This window comes from Trachemys scripta, chromosome 13 (assembly GCF_013100865.1).
Source record: "Trachemys scripta elegans isolate TJP31775 chromosome 13, CAS_Tse_1.0, whole genome shotgun sequence".
Taxonomy (NCBI): Eukaryota; Metazoa; Chordata; order Testudines; family Emydidae; genus Trachemys; species Trachemys scripta.
Window position 1 is genome coordinate 33,180,897 of NC_048310.1, and position 19,633 is coordinate 33,200,529.

Here is a 19,633-nt window from a genome sequence, read left to right on the forward strand (position 1 = left end):
TGCATAAGACAGGCACAAAAACAACATTTGTTTTTGCTGAGTGTTTTGAATATTGTCTTATTGTATATCTTGAAGCTGTGTCAAACATTTCCTTAAACACAGGGAACAGATTTAGTGAATCAACTCAAAAACATAGACCAAGAATTTCTGACATGACTAGTGATTTTTTGCTGTCTCATTTGAGTTGAGACATTTAAAAAGTGTCCTAAGTTAGGACCTGATAAAGTGTCTCAAACTGGGCCCCCCAAATCATTGATTGTCTTTTAGACTCTTGGCCACAACACAGGAAGAGGCAGATTTTATAATAAAAATCCTTGGAGATTTTCACCCAAAGGGAAAAGTCTTTGCATTCTGTATTGATTAGCATGACTCATACTATAACCTATGACCGCTATTCAGTTAGAAGTCAAGCTACTGTGGACTGTAGAATGAAGTTATTGCTGTTTGAACATACTCCGTTCAAAAGAAGGGGGGTAAAAATGACCTACAGCTCCTGGAGCTGCCTCTGCAGGGCTGGCCCCTCTGCATTAAGGGCTGCATCAACAGCATGAGGGCTGTTCTAAATAACAGTGGCTAACAGCCCCAAGGAGCCGAATCTGAAGCAGAGGATCAGTGCAGTGCTTGGACATCTAGGCCCTTGCCCCCTTTTCTCTGCCACACTGGCAATAAAAAGGGTGCCTAGGAATAGTATAAAAGCTCCTACCTACCTATGCTCTGTGTCAAAGGATCACCCTTATACTGAGATCATAAAATCATGGAAGATTAGGGTTGAAAGAGACCTCAGGAGGTCATCTAGTCCAACCCCCTACTCAAAGCATTGATGAGTATCCAAGCATTGGCTGCACCAGATTATGTCAGCAGAGCAGTGCAAAGTGGTTGCAGAACTGGTTCTTTGGCATTTAATTTATGGCAAATAAAAAAATCCTAGAGTTAAACTCAAGGCAGGTGTACACTACAGTATGTATGCTCTGAGGAGTATGCTCTGAGATCGATCAACTGGCGGTCAATTTAGCGGGTCTAATAAAGACCCGCCAAATCGACTGCAAATCACTCTCTAATAGACCCTTGTACTCTACCCTGACGAGAAAAGTAAGGTAAGTCGACAGGAGATTTTCTTCCGGCGACCCCCCGTGGTAACTCAACCTACGGTACGTCGACTCCAGCTACATTATTCACATAGCTGGAGTTGCGTAGCATAGGTCAACTTACCGTGGTGGTGAAGACATAGCCTCAGTTAATCCTTTGACCCTTCCCCAATTTTATTCCTCTTTGTTTGGCAAAGGAGCATATTCTAATGAAAAGCTTCTACCTGGAAGGAATCTAAAAAAGGCCCTGGAGGTGGGGGTGATTTCTGTGTTATAGAATTGAGTCCTCGATATATTATTGCAATCACATTTTTTAATTCCAATCTAGGTGTCGGAACTCAGTGCTTTGCACTGCACTACAATGAGTTGTTGTTTTGGTTTGTTTTTTTCCTAACCAATATTCTTGGGAGGCAAGGTTTTGCTGAGGTAGGGATAATGTTAGTCAATAAGACCAACCAAATGTACACATGTTCATTAGTTTTGATGAAAAATGCAATTAGCATGTTTCTGCAATGCCCTGAAAGGCCTATTCTGAGAGGGATCTTACCCCACAGATAACTGTTTATTTTAATTATTATTATTATTTAGATAAAAAATGTTTCTGAACCTGATTCTCCCACTCACAGTGCACGAAGGTCACATGACGGGGGTAGAACCCCTAGGACTTTTGATCTTTGTATCACAATTGGTTCAGTATGTTGATCTGAAAGGGAACGGGGAAAAAAGACAAAATATTGGGATACAAGTAGAAGCAAGAACCGGTATTTCCTTCATCTAAACCTCCGAACTTTTGTGAACAGAAGTTGTCGACTTGCTTTTTAACATTGGCACTAAAACCAAGTTGATGTGATTCAGGAAACGTGTGGCTGTCAACATTAATAAGGGTAGATTATTACTGAGCAACTTTTCAATGTATTAGTCATAAAGAATATTATCTTTAATTTCAGTGTCAATATTTTCTAGCAAAACTTGTTTTCTTGAACAGAAAAAATTACTATGGCAAATACAAGGAAAAAAATTGAACAAGATTTGTAAGAAATTACTCATTTTCACTTCCAAGGACATCACTAGTGAGGAGGAATATTCTAATATCTATTGTCTGAAAAATATTCCAGAAGAGAGACATGTTCTGTATCACACTAGCAAAAAGAGGGCACTTTATCAACTCCGCTGATGTGCAAAGTTTGTCTAAATTATGTGAAAGAAGTTGTGTAGTTCTGTTTTAAAACTGGGCAGTGCCATTTGGCAGCAGTATTGGAGACATCGGTAGCATTTTGTGTAAGACAAAGAAGCTAACAAGATACTTCTATTTGCAAGTATCCTGTCCACTCTGGTGCTGTATGTGGTCACTTGTTTTTCAGTGCCACTAAGCTGGGGCCTCTCTTCTACACCAGTAACCCAACTTTTGGATATTGACATGGATTTTTCTCATCTTAGCTTCTGATGGACTAGAATGTGCCCTCGTCACACAGTATCATGTAGTGACACCAACAAGAGGTGGAGTAGCAGTAACTAACTAGGTTGATGAAGAGCAACACAGAGAATCTGTAGCAGTTTTTTAGTAAGTTCTTATGTTACCATAATTTGAAATGAACCAGTTCTTGCATACTACATTCTCGAGAGTGCTACTTACTGCTTGTTGCGTATCATGCACATGTCAAGATGATGTGGTTCCTTTTGCAGGACTAAAAATGTGAATGCCCTCTGCTTATCTTTAAGCCTCTGCCCCAAATTCCATTCACTTCAGAAAACATTTCAAACGTGGATAACTATTCAGCCCAGTGTACATCTTTTGATGCCTAGAAGTTTCTGCAGGAAAAGGCACCATCAGTACAAACATGGGGAGTATGATCATTAGGGACAGAAGCTGTAGGTTTTATGCACTCAGGCCATTTTCAAATTATTCACCAAAGCACACTATAACTTTTAAGAATGGCAAGTTCATGTAAACATAGGGCCATATCCTCAGCTGGCTGTAACTGCATAGCTGCATTGTTCATCCCCTAAGAATCTGGGCATACTATCACAATCAGGAGACCATCTCTAGATGCTCTCCATTGAAATTCTTTATCTATGTCCATCAGACATTTATCATTTGGGCTACCGGAGAGAATTAGGCTACAGTTCAGCCTGCATAAGAATTTTCCTTGTGTTTTAATTAAGTGAAAACTTACAAAAGATGGTTTTTTTGTTTGTTTGTTCCCCACCTCCCCAGTACCAAAAGCAAACTTATTTAGTCATTTAGCAATCATTATTTGAAGAAATTGATGTAGAGGGGAGACGCATACAGAGAAATTCAGGAGAACTAAATGACCAAATGTAGTGTAGAACAATGAATGTTTTCAATTATACTGACCTCCTTTGTAAAGTGCTTTGAGATCTACTGAAGAAAAATGCTATGCGTGAGCTAGGTAATTTTAATAGAACTGATTCAAAGCCCAGTGAATTCATTGGAAGAATTCCTGTGTACTTCAGTAGGTTTTGGATCGGCCCCTATGTGAAACATTTTTTAAGTCTTTCAGTCCTACCCTACAGTCTTCACATAGGTAAAATTTCTATTGGCATCAGCTTTGACATTGAGATCAGCTGACCTCTTGCTTAAGTACTGATTGCAAGACTGTGCCACTTGTATATTTGTTTTCTTTTGTAAAAAGGTGCTTACTTTTCCTCTTTTACTGCAACTTTAAATCGTTCTTTGATTGTTAGATTTCTTTAACAGGGTAACATGCAAAAATGCAGTGAACTCAGAAAATCACTAAGCATTAAGTTGTCTCTGTTTAAAGGTGTCATGTTGCTTCTTGATCACTGCCAAGACAGTGTTAAATTTGCAGGTGACCTGCCTTCATCATTTATTATGTTGCACCCTCTCTATGAGCCTAACTGTGAGAGCTTAACATATGTGCACTTAGGGAAAATATTATTTACTAAGGGAGTTTTTCCAAATACTGCATTTTAAAAGTAACTTATCAAGGTTTGCCTTACAAATGAAAGCTTTATAGTGAGCATTTACTTGGTTTACACAAATGTTTTACTTAATTTGTAAAGCCTTTTTATAGCAGTGATTAGAATTTATCTGAAATAAGGGTACCTCTGTATATGAATATTTTAATATTTTTACCTGTTCTTTTTATTTTTAACAAAATGTAAATGTATATTGTAAGGCGAAAAATTGAGCTTTTGTGTTATCATATAGAACCTGTCTCTCCATTATAAGTCTATGTAATCAGCCAGTCTAGTTCTACAGTATGTTGGCCTTTTGATTATAAATATAAATGTGAGAAAGGAGAATAAAGAATTGTTCTCTACAGCTAAAATGCACCGTAGAACAATATTCTCCAAAACTGCCTTAATTTCATAAAAGGAAGTCATGCATTTGTAATCTATATTCTGAAGAACCAATTAGAGCATATTTTTGCCTGTAATTTTGTTTTGTTATGGAGAACTGTACTTTAAATAAAATAAACTAGTGTTTAATACACATCCATATCCAAGTCAAGAAATACTATTTAATTAAAAAAAAAAAAAAGCATAGAAGTTGACAATTTACCAGTGATTGAACATTCTCCAAAGTATCCGAGTGGCCACAAATGTTTGAATAATGCCACTAAACTTTCACATCTACTTCCATGAGTTTGTACGATCTGCAGATCCCTTTATCAACTATTTCATTTCTGTAAATCATACATTAACACCTTTCGTTGTCTGGGAAGAAACAGCATTTCAATTTCATTTTTTTTAAATAGAGGGACATAGCTACATACGTATGTAACCAGAAACAACTACATTTCTTATAAATATGGGTGTACATGTGATAGATGCGCTGGTTAACTATGTTTAAAATGTTGATAAAGTTGGTGAATGTAAAGTATTTGTCCTCATTCTTCTGTCCTTCTGTGATCCCTGTAAATAAGAACTGTTTTAAGCTGTGCACCATAAATGTAATAGATTATTTCAATATTGTGTACAAAGTATTATTTAAATGAATAAACATCTGACAAATATGCACATACAAAACCAGACTATAAACAATAAAGAGTATCTTCTGTATCAACAATTTAGTCATAGTAATATTGCATGCAGTGTGTTGAAGATGTTAAAAGGAAAACTGAGTTAAGATGTCCAAATTGTTCTGAATGGATAATCCCGAAATGATCTTCACACAGGTGGAAACTACGCCTTGACGTGAGTGGGGTACAGAAACACCAGTCCTACTAAAAATATGCAAACTATCCACTTTTATCAAACATTGTCTCCAGCTGATCCTCCAGGCTGGTAGCCAGTTAAAAATAGCAGGCAAAATGTAGAAACTGCACACAATTTTTATCTTTGCTCAGTTATATCCCACATCCTTTTACTATTCAGCTAATCAAATGGATTAGCAAGAGTAAAGGGATTATTTAATTCCTAGAGTGAGTGTAATCCAAGTAACTCTGTAAAGCTGTCATACTAAACACACAGTAAGTGAAAATCAATTTAAAAATTTCTCAAAATGCAAGATGCAAGAACTGCAATTTCCCAAGGTACACATGGTTAACCTTTTTAACTACTTGCTGTCATTTATATTCTGCTTATAAAATATGCCATAACTATAGTAACAACTACACCTCTACCCCGATATAACATGACCAGATATAACACGAATTCGGATATAATGCGGTAAAGCAGTGCTCCGGGGGGGCGGGGCTGCGCACTCCAGCGGATCAAAGCAAGTTCGATATAACGCTGTTTCACCTATAACGCGGTAAGATTTTTTGGCTCCCGAGGACAGCGTTATATCGGAGTAGAGGTGTATAACAAAAACCAACCTTAATCTATGGATTAACCAGGAAGAAAAGATCTACTTTTGCTATTCCCCTTAATTGATGTCACTTAGTTTTTAAAAAAATGGGATAATTTGATTATTTTGCCTACAGCTGAAACCATCAAATATACCACTGAAAAGTTTATTTTTTAATATATAAAATAATTTAAAGCCTACTCACAATGGGTCCAATTTGAACGCTTTGAAATGTTTCACAACTCTTTTTGACCAACTCTGCTATTGAAGGAATATAGCAGACGACATCCCCTCTCAAGTGCAGCTTAGACTATAGTGCAGTGGTCTCCAAAGTGGGGTGCGCGCACCCCAGGGGGTGCGCAAGAGGATCCGTGGGGGTGCGCGGCAGGAGGAGCGCTTTTTTATTTATTTATTTATTTGCTTTGTCAGTTCAGGCGGGAGTCCAAGCGACTTTTTTTTTGCGCTTCGGCGGTTCGGGCGGGAGTCCGAGTGCCTTTTTTACTTATTTTGCTTCGGGAAAAATGGCAGCGCCAGCACGGCAGGGGGTGCGTGCTCAAATTTTTTACTGATAGGGGTGCGCGATCAAAAAAGTTTGGAGACCACTGCTATAGAGAGACCAACAAGGCAATCAAGCCTGTTAGAAGGGTAATGGCTCAATAGGGGGATACAAAATATCTACCTACTTTATCTATCTAGTTTAAAATGATGTGGTAGAATTATTTCTACAATATAAATATTGTCCGTAAAAACTGTTCTTCTCTTAAATCAGAACGTCAGATGTGTTCATCGAGTATATCAAGCTCGTGCAACTGCTGCTTCAGGTTGGAAACGGAGATAAATAACCCAAGGGAAGTCAGGGCCATTTCACACTGAAAATGGGACCTGGGGGCCTGGCTACTGCTCACTCCATGGCAGCTGGAGGTTGGTTGAGGGAGGCACAGACTACACTTGAAAGAAAGAAATATTGTTGCTGCGTTTAAGCATGCTCCCCCCAGGCTCTCAAGCCCCTGGAACATTCTAGCTGCCGTGTTTTCTGGAGGCAGAATGATGTTGCAACTGCACCTATTTACTTCGCGCCCCCTCCGACCCCCGCCACCCCACAGCATGGACCACCTTGTTCTCAAAGCTGAAGCAGAGACCTTAGTTTGCAATTAAACACTTCCAATACCATCCTGAGCTACATGCTATGTAATTACTTCCCATGAAGCTAAGTGGGGATTAGACACACAAAAATACAGTCTTCAGGATCAGGCCCTTCTAAATCTTCAAATACATAATGTTCATCGAGAATGTCTCTGCCATAACTACAGATTGTGGTGTGCCTTGGGAAGGAGGATACAAGGAGCTTTCCCTCCTAACCTCTGTAAGGGCCATACAGAGCTGAAGCCCCCGTGAACTGAGGAAGGCACCCAGTTCATGTTTACATCCCCAGAGTGTGTAGAACTAAAGCAGGCCAAAGGAAGACAATTCAGTTTTGTGGCAAAAAGAATGAAATTGTGTTGAAATGTCTCTTTTCAAATCAAAAGCTGGTAGTTTGTGCGGCCGGGACATCAGCCTAGGAGAACAAGGTTCAAGGCATTGCTCTACCTTAATAGGAGCACAATTTTTCATCCCAGATCACTCTGAATCAGGCCAATCACCTGACCACTAGGCTATTAGAGCACAAGAGGTTGTTTTTTTTTCTTGCTCTCTCGCTTTCTCTCTCTGGTCGGAAGTGACCAGAGAGCCCTGGACCCAAAGCACTTTTCCAATGAAAACTTAGTCAAAACATGTACGTCTTGGCAAAAGAGCATATTTAAATGAAATTTAATTTAGTTGAAAATGTTCCAACCAGCTTCATATGGAACCCCCAAAAGGTCAGACAGGAGATGGAGACATAAGTTTGCAGTCTGGTTTTGCACAGGGAGAACAAATTGCACCCCATAAATGGCTCGTCCTACTCATCCAGGAGTCTAAAGGACCAGTCTGCTGTGTGAAGCAGGCTGCCTCCCTGTGCTACCTCAGGGGCAGCGGGACAAGACACCAGCACTTACTCTGGAATAGCTAAAGATCCTATCACTCCATTCACAGATTTCCTGTGAGGCATGTAAAGCAAGAAGCTTAAACTGAGTCCCAGTGTATGTTAATAAGATATAATTAATTAGAAATATATACGATTCCAATATTAGTGCTCAAAAAAGGATACAAACATGGAGTAACCACATTGTACAAAAAAAAAGTTAATTATACTTTTCAGAAGAGAAAAACCTGTTAGTCATTGTATTGCTTTAACTTTGACACTACAGTATTTCCAATTTTCTCCCCTTTGTTTCTATCCATGGCTTTGACTACTATAACTGGCTGTGTGGATTAGTGACCATGATAAATATTTTCAGCAACATGTTGAGGATTCTATTTAATGAGTAAGTATAGTCAAAGGGCTCAGTCCAGAAGTTGTGAGATGTTTAGTGAAATATCCATGTTGAATGCCAAGCGATTTGCAAAAGCGTCATAAAACTCCCACAGCTCTTAAAGTTTTAAACTTTCCTCTATTCATTGTTCCATCCAAAGTAAAGGACATTTGGACTAGAGGAATGGTCCATGCATTACTACAACTACATCCAGAGATGACATTAGAATTAGAGCTGGGTTCTCACATCTCCAACCCTTGGGTTATAGGAGCAACAACATATTACACTCAATAAAAGTGTACTGCTGTACACAAATAGACTTCAGGAGAGTGCAGTGGTACAGTTTTTATATATATATATATCATGTGACATTACACAACACTGTCCGTCTACTGTCACTCACACTTTTCATGTTGTTATGGTGAATGCTCAGGAATAGAGTGACAAATAAATAGAGGTAGATAGACACAGCATAGACATACTACGAAAGTTCAAGATCGGATGAAATCATTAGGGAAAAGCTGCAAAGATTCCCTACGGATTTTGCAAAGTTAAAGTTAGTTTAATCACTTCTTGGTGTACTGGGTCAAAAAGTTGCCCACTTCCAGATTACTATTTATTGAGAATGAATTTATTGTGCTTGGTGCTGTACAAAGGAGAAAGCAGTTCCTTCTCCGAGAATCTTACAATCTAAATTACCAACAGATAGTCCAGTCCTGTCTAGCCCAATTCATGAAATGTTGGTTGAAGGTTGGATCTTCAAGTGGGCTGAATATTCATTTTGTTTTCAAAATGTGTGTGTATTTAGTAGAGGTGGTCAAGAAACAGAATTTGTCATATGAATGGTGATCACATGAACTGTGAAAAGAAGTGCAATGGCTTTGGACTATTTTTAATGTTGCATCTCTTATGTTCTTGTTTTTATAAGCTGATGTGAAAGTGAAGGGTGCCTAGAGCTCTAGATGGACGTCCTTTTGTCTGGAGTTTGTATAAGACCAAAATCTCAAATAATAAAATAAATACAATATCTAGGGTCAGTTTGTAGAATCTTAGTTTTGAAAGCACTTAAATGCAGAAATGTAGATTTTGGGGGAGGTCTTTTAACTGATTTTAGCAAGTTATTCACTCTGGATGTACTATACCGTTGCTTTAGATATTTGAGATGTCACAGTGTACTAAAGTGTTAGAGAAGTTACACGTAACAGTACACATCTGCAATGTAGGGATGTTTGAAGGCCAAAATATAGCATGATGCACAAGCAACTAGAAGGCTAAAATATCCTCAGGAAAAACTTATTTGGTCTCCAGTACTGTATGACTGGGAAAGTACAGCAAGCCAGAAACTTTAAAGGTTTGACGCCTATATTTTAACAGCACTTTTTTTCAAATAAGATGTACTTTGTTATGATAAATGAATCACCACAAATCCTGTAAGCTACAGGCTTATGTTAACATAAGCTTGTTTTGTGAATTAAAACTCTCAGCAGTGTATCACCCCATCCTGCGTTCACTCACTGTGTTGTCAGAGGACCGCTGTCTTATGAAATTCTTCATAATTCACCATCACCCATGTTCAAGATTGATTATGAGGCCTCAGAAAAGGCAAGCTTTCGGAGTCAAATGAAAACTAACTATGAGGAAGTTAGGAGCAGGTAGGAGAGAAATTGCATTTTCCCAAGATTAGGGAATAACAATACAACTCAGTCAAAATTGTGCTGTGTTTATTGTTGGCATTTCTCCTGTAAAATGTACATTGACCTTGACAATCAATGCACTGATGTGGGGTAGGAATAGCTATCTGATTCTCCTGGCTGTGTGCATTTATGCTGCAAGATGAGGATCACAGCCCAAAATGTAACTGCCAGGGATGAGAGAATGCACTGGGTTTTTGAGATGTTTAATGTGCCCTGTCAAGAAGGTGAGAAATAATGTGGCAATAATTAGAGAGAACATAAGCAGCTGGGTAGACACTCTGAACACTGGAGTAAGTTATTCTATACGCTGGCTATGATCTTGTGTAAACTTGGATGATGTATGAAGGTGCTAAAGGAAAAGTTAAAAATAATGAACTGAGTTTGTTTTACATAAGTTAATATAAACACAGGCAAATCACATTCCATTAATTTGTATTCCTCACTAAATGGAATGATTGCCCATTACATATCTTGCTGATCCAGGCCCTGCTTCAACAAAGCACTTAAATGCTAGCTTAGCTTTACAATAAGCATTTGTTTAAATCCCATGGAACTTAATCACATGCGTAAGTGCTTTGTTCCATTTCCCAAACCTCACCCTACTCCCAAACCCTCAACCCCTCCTCTTCTGCTTCCACTACATGCTGAAGCAGTACAGCAGGGGAATGAACCCACTGCTATACCTGGTGCAGTTAGTTTGCATTGCTGAGATCATCAATATTCTGGTAGAAAAAGTGAACTCTCTCTTTCAGTCTGCAGATGAGGGAATTATTTTAACCACTAGCAAAGAGAACATGTCAAGTGTTGGATGCCTTAACAACTGATCATTTTGTTTCTTTCTGCAGTAGAAACATTCCAGATGTTTTAAGGGAACATTCACTAGGGAGTTGACTTGTTCAGCAACAAAACAAAGACCAAAAAAAAAAAAAATCTCTTATTTTTACTCTTTCCTGAATGTCAGTCTACTTCTAGAAGCATAACTGGTCTAAACTGTCTGATGATGGTGTTGCTTTCGTTTACAGGTTCAAATTCGGCTATCAATCCACCCACTGACCTTCTCCCAGTCAGTGAGGTGGCAGCAATGTAAGTGAGCCCAGAATTTATGCTTACTATGGAAACATACAACAAGCAGGGAAGAATATTTTGTCCCCTGTGGTGTGTTAAATCTGGCAATTCAAAAGCTGACCCCATTCAGAGAAGTTGCTTTCTGTCTTTCGAATTTTATTAAAATGCTCAGAGCCATAGAGATTATACCCCTTAAATCAAATACAGTGGCATCAAGTACTGTTCTGCCTAGCCAGGAAAAATACTCCCTTCTTCAGTATTTTTTCAGCTAAACAGGTAGCAGAGTTGCAGGTATCAGCTACTGATATTCCTTATTTCACATCGTCAGTCTGTTTTAAAGCCACACTTCTCATTATTATCTTAAATGTTGTCTATTTGCCATGTTAATTTTTGCATCAAACTTCTGTAAATTGTTTTCAAACCTCTAAAAATCAGCATTATTAACAACTACTACTACTAAAGTGGTCCCGTATAAGTTTTTGATTGGAGAAAGTCTAGTTTGTGTGTCCTCCTAAAAGTATAATAGAAGTAACTATTTCTTCTCTGCTTTTGGCCAATTATGTTGTGCCTCTTCTGTTAGAGAAGCTAAATCTAATATTAATTAGATAATTAAAATGCATGTCCTTTCCAAGTTGAGGACTCAATAATGGTAACAATATATGGTGTTAATTGCATTTTCAAGTAGCAGTTTTATTACTCTTTACCTCTTTTGGAATCTTACGAATAAATGTGAACCTTAGATTTAACCCCTACCATTTACCTGAAGCGTGAGTTATGTTCCATATTCAATTCAAGAAATTTTTTTTTAAAACAGCTTGGAATGGAGGGTAGGGAAAATGAGGAAGTGTCTGATTCTCTTCTCAGAACAATGCAAATCAGGGATAATGCTGAGGAAGCTAGAGGAGTTATACTGGTATAAAAGGTGGTGAAATTGAAAGGAAAATCCGGGGTGACGTGTTTAAGGATAGTCCCTGTGATTTAAAATGGAACAATTTAATTTTATCAAAAATAAAAATTATATATATATATTTTTTCAATTCTAGTGCCATAGTAGGGGGTAGGCAAGATATTCTCCGTTGCATCATTTGCATAGTCTGGCAGCCAAATCAGTAATTTCAGCAGTAAAACAAAATTGTTATCTCACAGGAGGTGGAAAAGACCTCTCTAAAAATGGAGACAACACTGTACCTACCATTGCAAAACACTGCATGATCTTGAGCGGAAAAGAACTAGAGGACATATGTGCCAAATATCAGTACTATCCAGTCTTCTATTTCCATTAAAAATGTACTAAAGCACAATGGGTACAAAATGTACTCTGAAAATGTTTGTTGTTTTTTTTTGGTTTTCACAAAATTATCGTAAGCTTCTTGGTATACTGTGGTAGTAGAAACAGAACAGGTTATCTATCCTGCCGAGAGCTAAAATCTGGAGAACGTTGGCCTACATTAAAGTGAATTAGAGAGTACACAGGCACATAAAAACATTAAAGGAGATTTGAAAGGTGATTTCGGTGTCATTGCCTTGGGGCAGTAGAAAAGCATGACTAGGCAATTTGTTTTCTACTGGCTGTATTGCACTAATAAAAACTCTCACACTTGTAAACAAACAAGAAAGATTTGGATGCAAGAGCTTAACCTTATATAACACAAACTTTTACAGCAGTCTCTCTCAGAATTCTCGCTGCGTGCTGTGGATAGACTGTAGTATATGATTTGGGGGGTGATCTCCTTTATCATCTCCTCTTATTATTCAAGGCCCAATGCCATTCGGCCATAATTGTCATACTCTCCTTCCCTGATTTTCACATAATCTCACATACAAGTATGTGAACTTTACTTATCATGAAAGTCCAGGGCCTGTTCTCAGTTTGTATAAAGTTTACAGCCAACAAGAATGGTGGAAAGCTGCATGTAATTGGATTTAGTAATCGAGTTACAACTCTTATTTATGCAATCCTCAGTTTCTCCTATTAACAAATCCTGATAAATACCTGATTTTTTGCCAGTGCCATTCTCTTTCTACCTTTGACAGCAACAGATGGTTTATACAGTTTTGTGACAAGCACATTAGAATGCTATAGATGAACAATAGATCAACATCCACAACCAGAATCATGTAAAATCAAGCCGTTCCTGATCAATGATTTTAAGTTGGGGGTTCTTTTTATTTGCCTTCTGCTGACTGAGCCTTTCAGGTTCATGTTTTCAAATTTTTCTCCATAACCAAGAGGGACAGAAACTTTCATTTAATATAGATGACAGAGATGCTCAGGTAATCATTTGATTGGGGATTAAGAAAAATGCCAAATATTACTAGACCTGTAACAAAATCTCAAGAGTAGGCAACACTGCGATCAGCTTGATAATATTAACATAGTATTTAAAAAGCCCTAGCATACTATTCTTCCCTTGCACGGAAGACACAGAAACGTTTCTAAAACTGGCTGAAACCTGCATTGGAAAGGTAAAAATTTGAGTCCTTTCCATCCATGTGAAAAATAACCATCACCCAAAGTTTTGCCACTGACGTCAGAGGTATTGTTCAGGTACTATCTTTGAGATCCATGAAAATACATACTTAAACAGTAATAAAAAAAAATCACTAAAAGTGACATTCTAGGAAGCTCTGATTATTGAAAAACCTAGTATAACTTTTGAATTTCATGTTATTCTATATTAGGCTTGTGTGCTGTGCTATATACCTCCATTCTTTTTCAGAAAAACTATGATTTGCTAATCCTCACTTTGTTGAATTATACATGTTATAATCTGTATAGAAAATTAGCAGCCTTTCCTGACTTCTCAGCAAATAATTAAGAGCAGGTGCTATATGTATATTACTTAGATTTATACGTATATTACTTAGATTATATTTTTATATAAAATATACTAAATGTGTATTTACATACAGTATTTTGAGATATCCTATCTCCTAGAACTGGAAGGGACCTTGAAAGGTCATCGAGTCCAGCCCCCTGCCTTCACTAGCAGGACCAAGTACTGATTTTGCCCCAGATCTCTAAGTGGCCCCCTCAAGGATTGAACTCACAACCCTAGGTTTAGCAGGCCAATGCTCAAACCACTGAGCTATCCGTATTATAGAATATAAATAATTAAAATGATGACTGGCAAAATAAATGAACAAAGTTCACTTTTTGTGATCAATTAATTCTATATAAGAGCTCGGTATTATTAGGTTTGTATTCATTCATTTACTTGCAAGTTCAGAAAATTCAGCCATTCACAATGAGTTCCCAGCCAGTCCTTTGAATTAGCAAAGTTCTTGCATATATATATATATATCTTTAAGCTGCATGCAGAGCAGATGATAGTCCCTACTATAGGACTGCTGCTATTCTTGAAATTGAGCGATCTATGGGGAGTTCTTGCAACTAGCAGATCCCTTGAATTTAGTTTGGGCTACATTATTGAAGATGGTCTTCACTATTACAACATCTTCAATAGTGTGGCCCAAACTAAATACAGATTTTTAATATTAAATGTACAATGGCCTGTTGAACTTATGTTTGCAATTATATTGCCATCTCCAGGTCAATAATAATAATAAACAAATATCTGGGTTAAACAACCAATATTATGCCAGAAAGCTTTAGCTCATCAACACTCATTTTTCCTTAGAAATGAGTCCAATTTCAAAATCTCTATCTGTAGTCCCTATTGATATTTGTAACAACTGCCTCTTGTCTTTAAATCCTCCATGAAATGGACTCCTACAACCACACCGCTGTTGATTAGAACTGGGTAGTCTGGTGGCAAGCTGGGGCTTCCCTTCTGCAAAACTCTGTTTCTTTTATTGTTACCTCAGCTTCCCAACCCATGCTCGCCCCTTCATCCATTTTGTCCACCCATTGCATCTGGTTGAACAATTAGACTCCAATCCTGCAAACACTTACACACATGCTCAATTTTAGGTTCATCAGTAGCTCTATCAAAGAAAAATTTATAGGAAGGGGTCCTAAAATGTGAGGTCTGCAGGGCAGGGGCTGTATTTTTTGTTACATACAACACCTTGCAAAACGGGGCCCTGACTTTTTATGATGATGCCCAGGCAATACTGTTATATACATACACAACCAATATATATTTTTAATCATATTGGGAAATACCCTAGCGGTGTAGCAGGAAGCAAATATATTTAAAATAATAATTAATTAATGTTGGCTGTATTAAATAATTAATGAGGGCAGAAAATGTGAATTGCAATTTTACTTTAAAAAATAAAAAAGGAAAAGTCATGCCAAATAATACTTCAATATTTATTACGCTTCTTCTACGTGATGGAAATGTTTTAAACTGCAGTCCTCAACAGTTTAAAAGCAGGTGACGATAGCACACCACCAAAAATAAAGCAAAATGTGTAGGCAATCATGGACAAATCTCACTAGGTGGAGGACAGGCAAACATTTTTTGTGACAAAAGAACCTACGCTACGTCTTTTGTTGAGGAACTCACGGCTGTGACAAACATACAGCTTTACTCATACTGCAATGCTATATTTAGCATGTGGTATCAATGTTTGGAAATCTCCTTTCATGTTAGATCTTTGTATATTTCATCTCCATAGCCAGATGAAATTATTTTGGGGTGTTTTGTTGTTGTTTTTAAAGGCCCCCCAAAAGCTCTTGGAAGCCCTTCATGCAGAGAAATGACCCATCCCAGCTCTCACAGCATGCTTGTTGGCTACCATAAACATTACTTCTGATCAGATGGAAGCATTGTTGTCTAACGGCTGGGGTGCACTACGTAGAGGTTTAGCTTATTTCTTCTTCTTTTTTACCAGCTTTCTGGTAGTGTAGACTACTTGCTGCTTTCATCTAGTGGGAACCTAGACTAGCCTATGTGAGTAGATAGATTTCTCTCCCACACACATGCACACACACACGCATGAGTGTGCGCACACAAACATTTTCTTTCTCTAATCTATAGAAGTGGTATTATCTTTTATTTTACCGGGGAGGCACAGAGAGACGTGCCCAATGATGGTTGTGACGGAGCAGAGAATGCATCCATGTCTTCAAAGTCCCAGGGTAGGATCCTAACAACTGAGCCACTATAACCACATCACACCATATAATAAGGACCAAGAGAATACTGGCCAGACAGTCACAGCTCTTCTTTTACGGCACTTGGCATACTGCTATCAACTTCTATTCCGCTCTTGACAAAACAAGTGAAAATTCCTTTCTTTTCTGTATTTTCTTCCGTTTGATAGAGATTGGCAACTTTTGTATTTCCTGGGATGGGAAGAGCAGTGGGAGGTTTTTTAAAAAGATTATTTTTAAATTTAAAAAAAGATTATTTTTAAAAAACTAAAAAAAGATGATTTTGGTTATTTTTCATTTTCCTGCACCTTTCCATGCACTAGAACCAGAAGTGCTGAGATATTATAAGCAAGCCTCCACCCTAATGTCAATTACTAGGTAATAAGTAACTGCTCATCATCCCACAAGGTAAAAGGAGACACAGAGAAGTTTATCTCCTGTTGTTAATAAGATGCACAACAACAACAAAACTAGTAACAGGCCACAAATAATGGAAAGGAATCCAAGGTGAGGAATGAAGACATTATTGATGAAAATCTACATACCAGATGGGAATGCAAAAGCTAGAAGCATTGTAAGAGTTAGAAAGGCACAAGTCTATCTAAGGGCCTGATTCAAAGCCCATTAAAGTCACCAAGAACTACCGGACACACCAGCAGTTGAGCAATGCATTATTGCAGTCACCGTTCGATAGAGGCAGCACGATGCCAATATAGAACCCAATGTAGCAAGGTGTCTCCCATGACTGTGTGGAATTAATTTGTACCATATTCAATCACAGAAGGAGGGTTGTTAAAAACCTTTTAGTGAAGCTGTCACCTTTCTCTGAGGAGATGTAGTAATGTTCTTCCTCTTTCTATAAATGACAGCTAGCAAAGAGCAAACACTCAGCCAAGCACATCTCTCCACAGGAAAACAAGTATTCCATAACTATAGGGAGACACAGCTTTTAGTTGTCTGAATGTCATGCAAACACTTGTGTACTTATCCTAATTCCAATAAAATCCTACAAAAGAGATGTACATATGGATTATAGAAATTAAACACAATGCTATAGAGAAAATGAACGTGCAATAAGTCATTACCCCTACAAAAACCACACATCTGCATTCAAGAAATGTTAATGTTGATTGTTAATGTTGATGCTGACCCCGCAAGAGGGAGATCTGTAACATACACTCATCAATGGGCACTGGCACTTTCTGTTATGATCCTAGTGGCAAATGAAAAGATGTGGAAAACGGAATGGAACTTTCACATACACCTACATACCCACCATCCTTACCGTAACATTTTGGAACCTTAAAACAATAGATTCAGTTGAATTTGAATCTGCTTGCCAATTTCATAGCTTCTCTCAGATATAATAACCATATTGCTTACATGTTTTTCCAAAAACTCATCTTTCTGCTCTCAAATTGCTATGACATTAATTCTTTGGTTTGGCAACAGCAGAAAGTGTCCATTTATTTTGTTCTTATGCTACTTGAAAAGCTAATGGAACACCGTATCTGAACATTATAAACTCACTTTCAGTTAAAGCTAATATGTGCATCCACATGCTGAGTACTTCTGGCTGTAGGCGTCTCTGGAATACATCAGATTATATTGTGCATTAGAATCCTGATGGACAGTACACTAAAGGATGGTGGCCAGGTTACAGTGAAAGAAGGCAGGGAACTGACCTTTCAGTCTCACAAAAAAAAAGAAAGAGCATTATACTAAAGCACCAATCTCAGCCAGCATTTGAAATCTGGATTAAACATGGGTCCCACAACAGGAACAATATCATAGCAATAAATAAGCATGAAAAAGAATTGTTAAAGGGGACAATCATCATATCTTCCATTTGCAGATTCAGAACAAATTGACACATTCTAGGGCTGCATAAAGTTGATATATACCGCCACCAAAACATTAGGGATGAGTCTGCTCGTGTGCTTTTAACTAAAATTGGAAGACACCAGCTGTGGGCAGATGTACAAACAGAATGTGATGAGATGTGGCAGAAATGTACATGGCTGATCCCATGACTAAATAAAAAGTATTACATTAAATATATATTTATTTTCAGAATCACAAAGAATGTGGTTGTTTTCCCTTGGTGAGTATAATCTCTTCTTTTTCTTAGCACATTTCATTTCTTTCTCGCTTAAAAACACTAGAAGTTTTACATGCTTTTCTTCTAACAATAAATACACCTGAATTGATAATATTAATACATTGCCAAGCAACCTGTCTAAAGACTTGAAGCATATAATATTTAATAAAACTTATTTTTAGGCTAAGACATGTTCCATCTTTAGAGACTAATGTACACATTGCTGACTTCAAAATTTCTCTCATTGAAAAACAAAAAGACCACATTTCACACCACCTATTTCTCAGAAGAGATTAAGAAACATTTGCAAAATCTGAACATATACAAATCAGTCCAGAGCTGGCTGAAATTTTTCATTTGAAATGTTTTTTTTAAATTGAAGAATGGCCTGATACAAAAATCAAAATTCTCTCAATTTTTTTTGTTTTCCTATATCTCAATGAATAAAAATAAAAAATGTTTCTTTTTTTTGTCCCCCCACCCTTCATTAAAAAAAAATAGAAAAAGAAATACAAAGGAAGGGCAAAAGAAGGAAAGTAAATGAGAAAATAAAAATACTAAAAACAGAACATTTATATTTTTGGTTCAAAACCTGGAAAGTGCTGTTTTTTCCCTTTATTTCATCCAAAATTTCATATTTTTTTTAAATTGTAAATAAAATTGAGAAAAGAAATTTTTTTGCCTTTCCCCTGATGGTGATTTGTGGAGTACGAAGAGTAATTTGGGCAGGTGAGGGCTGGTAGAGTACATTAATTTTTCTGATGTTGAGAGAGACACCCAGAATGGCATCTGCAAAAAGATTTAGGGTACCTTGCAAGTCGGCCTGTGTGTGTGCGAGAATGACGCAGTCATCTGCATACTGAAGGTGAGTGGTGCCAATTCTTGTCATCTTAGAGTTTGTTTGGAGACATCGGAGATTGGGGAGTTGACCATCCATATGATACTCAATCCCGATTCCATCAGGAAGGTGGTCATGGATGAGAATCAGGATCATGGCAAGGTAAATGGAGAAGAGTGCTGGAGCAATGACACAGCCCTGCTTGTCACCTGTGCGAATGGTGAATGGTTCAGTCTCTGAACCACTGCACAGAATGGTGGCAGTCATCCCATCATGGAGTAGTCTTGATGATGGCAATGAATTTCTGTGGAGAGCCAAACCTACACAGCACCTTCCATAGGACATCACAATTGATAGAGTCAAAGACCTCGATTAGATCGATGAATGCCATGAACAGTTCCTGGTATTGCTCTCTGCACTTCTCCTGTCACAAAGATCATGTCAGTTGTGCCTCAGGATGACCTGAAGCCACACTGTGATTCGGGGAGGAGATCCTCGGCAAGGGGGAGAAGGTGGTTTAGTAGGATCTGGGCAAGGATCTTCCCTGTAATTGAGAGGAGGACAATACCTCTGTATTTCCCACACAAAGATTTGTCCCCTTTCTTGAATATTGTAACA